The sequence below is a fragment of the Triticum dicoccoides genome, chromosome 5B (assembly GCF_002162155.2).
Source record: "Triticum dicoccoides isolate Atlit2015 ecotype Zavitan chromosome 5B, WEW_v2.0, whole genome shotgun sequence".
Taxonomy (NCBI): Eukaryota; Viridiplantae; Streptophyta; class Magnoliopsida; order Poales; family Poaceae; genus Triticum; species Triticum dicoccoides.
Genome location: NC_041389.1, coordinates 214901900 through 214906812, shown reverse-complemented (window position 1 = coordinate 214906812; position 4913 = coordinate 214901900).

Below are 4913 nucleotides of genomic sequence, written 5' to 3'. Positions count from 1 at the left end.
TCGTTATTTTCTCACCTTCACAGATGATTTGAGCAGATATGGGTATATCTACTTGATGAAACACAAGTCTGAAACATTTGAAAAGTTCAAAGAATTTCAGTGTGAAGTGGAAAATCATCGTAACAAGAAAATAAAATTTCTACGATCTAATCGTGGTGGAGAATATTTGAGTTACGAGTTTGGTTAACATTTGAAACAATGCGGAATAGTTTCGCAACTCACGCCACCCGGAACACCACAAAGAAATGGTGTGTCCGAACGTCGAAATCGTACTTTACTAGATATGGTGCTATCTATGATGTCTCTTACTGATTTACCGCTATCGTTTTGGGGTTATGCTTTAGAGACGGCTGCATTCACGTTAAATAGGGCACCATCAAAATCCGTTGAGACGACGCCTTATGAACTGTGGTTTGGCAAGAAACCAAAGTTGTCGTTTCTTAAAGTTTGGGGCTGCGATGCTTATGTGAAGAAACTTCGACCAGATAAGCTCGAACCCAAATCGGAGAAATGTGTCTTCATAGGATACCCAAAAGAGACTATTGGGTACACCTTCTATCACAGATCTGAGGGCAAGATTTTCGTTGCTAAATTAGGATCCTTTCTAGAGAAGGAGTTTCTCTCGAAAGAAGTGAGTGGGAGGAAAGTGGAACTTGATGAGGTAACTGTACCTACTCCCTTATTGGAAAGTAGTTCATCACAAGAACCGGTTCCTGTGACAACTACACCAATTAGTGAGGAAGCTAATAATATTGATCATGAAACTTCAGATCAAGTTTCTACTGAACCTCGTAGGTCTACCAGAGTAAGATCCGCACCAGAGCAGTACGGTAATCCTATTCTAGAAGTCATGTTACTTGACCATGACGAACCTACGAACTATGAGGAAGCGATGATGAGCCCAGATTCCGCAAAAATGGCTTGACGCCATGAAATCTGAGATGGGATCCATGTATGAGAACAAAGTATGGACTTTGGTTGACTTGCCCGATGATCGGCAAGCCATTGAGAATAAATGGATCTTCAAGAAGAAGACTGACGCTGATGGTAATGTACCTGTCTACAAAGCTCGACTTGTTGCGAAAGGTTTTCGACAAGTTCAAGGGGTTGACTATGATGAGACTTTCTCACCCATAGCGATGCTTAAGTCTGTCCGAATCATGTTAGCAATTGCCGCATTTTATGATTATGAAATTTGGCAAATGGATGTCAAAACTGCATTCCTGAATGGATTTCTGGAAGAAGAGTTGTATATGATGCAACCGGAAGGTTTTGTCGATCCAAAAGGTGCTAACAAAGTGTGCAAGCACCAGCAATCCATTTATGGACTGGTGCAAGCATCTCGGAGTTGGAATAAACGCTTTGATAGTGTGATCAAAGCATATGGTTTTATACAGACTTTTGGAGAAGCCTGTATTTACAAGAAAGTGAGTGGGAGCTCTGTAGCATTTCTGATATTATATGTAGATGACATATTGTTAATTGGAAATGATATAGAATTTCTGGATAGCATAAAGGGATACTTGAATAAAAGTTTTTCTATGAAAGACCTCGGTGAAGCTGCTTACATATTGGGCATCAAGATCTATAGAGATAGATCAAGACGCTTAATTGGACTTTCACAAAGCACATACCTTGATATAGTTTTGAAAAAGTTCAAAATGGATCAGGCAAAGAAAGGGTTCTTGCCTGTATTACAAGGTGTGAAGTTGAGTCAGACTCAATGCCCGACCACAGCAGAAGATAGAGAGAAAATGAAAGATGTTCCCTATGCTTCAGCCATAGGCTCTATCATGTATGCAATGCTGTGTACCAGACCTGACGTATGCTAGCAATAAGCTTGGCAGGTAGGTACCAAAGTAATCCAGGAGTGGATCACTGGATAGCGGTTAAGAACATCCCGAAATACCTGAAAAGGACTAAGGATATGTTTCTTGTTTATGGAGGTGACAAAGAGCTAGCCGTAAATGGTTACGTCGATGCAAGATTTGACACTGAGTTTATAAGTTTTATTATGAGTTTATAAGTTTTGATGTACCAAAGGTTGTTCGGAGTCCCGGATGTGATCACGGACATGACGAGGAGTCTCTAAATGGTTGAGACATAAAGGTTGATATATTGGACGACTATATTCGGACACCGGAAGTGTTCCGGGTGATTTCGGAGAAAACCGGAGTGCCGGAGGGGTTAGCGGAACCCCCCGGGGAAGTATTGGGCCTTAGTGGGCCTGAGGGGAGAAAGAGGGCAGCAGCCCAGGAGGTGGCATGCCCCCCCCATGGGGAGTCCGAATTGGACTAGGGGAGGGGGGCGTGACCCCTCTTTTCCTCTCCATCTCCCTCTCTTTCCTTCCCCCTTCCTCCTTCCTAGTGGGACTAGGAAAGGGGAGTCCTACTCCCACTAGGAGGAGGACTCCCCCTCCTTGGTGCGCCCCTAGGGCCGGCCGGCCTCCCCCTTGCTCCTTTATATACGGGGGCAGGGGGTGTCGTGGTTCTAAGTCTGACAGTAGAGTGGGGGGTAGGTATGGAGAGGCAAGGTCCTAGCTATGGAGAGGTTGTAAACGCAAGAGATGTACGAGTTCAGGCCCTTCTCCGAGGAAGTAAAAGCCCTACGTCTCGGAGCCCGGAGGCGGTTGAGTGGATTATGTGTATATGAATTACAAGGGTGCCAACCCTTCTTACTGAGGTGGGGGGTGGCTTATATAGTTCCTGCCAGACCCCTCCGGCCCTCAGTAATGCGGGGTTTAAAGTACATTAAGTCTGGGGCGTTACTGGTAACGTCCCACATAAAGTGTCTTAACTACCATAAAGTCTACTTAATTACAGACCGTTGTAGTACAGAGTGCCACTTGACCTTCTGGTGGTCGAGTGAGTCTTCATGGTTGAGTCCTTCAAGTCAGTCGAGTGGATTTCTTCTAAGGGTGTCCTTGGGTAGGGTACTTAGATCAGGTCTATGACCCTACCCTAGGTACATGACCCCATCATTAGCCCCCGAATGGATTGAGGCTTGAGTGAGGAAGGAGTTGATGTTGTTTCCGACTGGCTTTTGCATGCTGGTCATGCGTTGTCTTGGACAAATAATCTCTTTGTTGATAACTAGCAATTTTTCTTCAGTCGACTCGATCCATTCTTTTCTTTCGTCGAGTGACCTTTTGAACTTAACAATTTCCGAGCGACGGATCGCAGGAAATCCCGCGTCTGACAGACCGATCTACCGTTTGCGGATCCTGCGGGATACGAAATTTGGGGAAGCGCGCGAAGCGGGGCGGACCGCAGTGTTCGGATGGGATAGGGCATAAACGCCTCGATCTCCGCGTCGCCTTTTTCGCCACGTATCGCATCCGCGCAACTGTTTCGGGATGTGATTGGACCGGTCGGGCCCACCTGTCACCCACTCGGAAGGGATCTTATAAAGGCGCCCGGTGAGGGTTTTTGAACAGTACCTCTGCATTCTCTCTCTGCTCTCTTCGCCTCCGCCCACCGCGCCCGCTCTCGCCTCCGCACAACCGCTCCTCGCGCGTCTCGCCGGCAGCTATGGTGAAGGAGAAGACGGTGGCGCTGGAACGCGCGAAGAAGGCGTCGACGACGGGGAAGGCGAAGGGGAGAGCCACCAGTCGTGGCGGGTCTTCGTCTAGATCTCGTCTGCCGAACGGCTGGGTCCAGGGAGATTGGATCCGGTCGACCATCACGGAGAAGGATCTCCTCGACATGGCCAATGACGGTTTGATCCCCCACGGAGCAGCAAGGCTACCGGGGAAGGAGTGGCAGCCCCAGTCGGAAGAGGGTGAGTGCGTGCTTCTGGCTACCCATGTCGACCGCGGATTTTCTTTGCCACCGAGTGTTTTCTTTCGTGGTTTCTTGAACTTCTTTGGAGCGCAACTCCACCACTTCAACCCGAACTCCATCGCATATCTCGCTGCCTTTGTATCAATGTGTGAGAATTTTCTTGGCTGCCGACCGCACTGGGGCCTATTCAAGCACATATTCATGTGTCGCTCTCAGACCGTGAAGAAGGCGAGTCCAGACGACGATAAAACCAAGGTCATTCAGATGTGTGGAGGTCTAGGGATCCAGATGAGGAACAAGAGCACTTTCCCGACGATGACCCTTCCGGAGTCGGTCAGGGGCTGGCAGTCGACTTGGTTTTACTGCAAGGACGAGTCGACGCCGGGGCAGTCGAGTGGCCTCCCTCAGTTTACCATGGATCGAGCCAACAAACCCTGTTCTCTGAAGGTGCTCCCGGAGGAGAAAGCTGACGTGAAGATGCTGATGGAGCGCGTGGTCCGGTTGGTTCGTGAAGGAGTGACAGGTATGGATCTTCTGGAGGTTTTCCTTAGACGTCGCATCCAGCCTCTCCAGTACAGAGGCCATTGCATGTGGCTGTACTGCGGGATTGAAGATGAGACTCGGATCAACCCGGAAGCAGTCGATGATGCCACTCTGGAGAGATGGATGGCCGCGGTTACTGGGAACAAGGATAACCCTCGTGGGGCTCGGAGATTCCTCCACTCGACCATTCCAGCACTCCAGACAAGGTATGCCCACTTTATCTTCGATTGTATTCTTGCCATGCTTACTCCGTTTCTGCTGTAATTTGGTCGATTGATCTTTGTCTTGACGTATGTCAGGTCCTCACCGATCTGTACTCGATGCCCAACGGGGCGTAGACTCCGACTGAGGAGGGAGAAGCGAGTGGAGGCGAAAGCCAGGAGGAGTGGGATTCGGATGCTGCTGAAGATGATGATGATGATGATGATGATGATGACGACAACGATGAGGAGGAAGAGGAGGAGGTCGTACCACCGCGCTCGGAAAGGCGGTCGAAGCTTGTCCATGACCCTGTGACTGAACGTGGTAAGGGGGTTGCGACTGTCACCCAGTCGACCAAGCGCCCTCGGACCACTTCTCCGGTGCTGA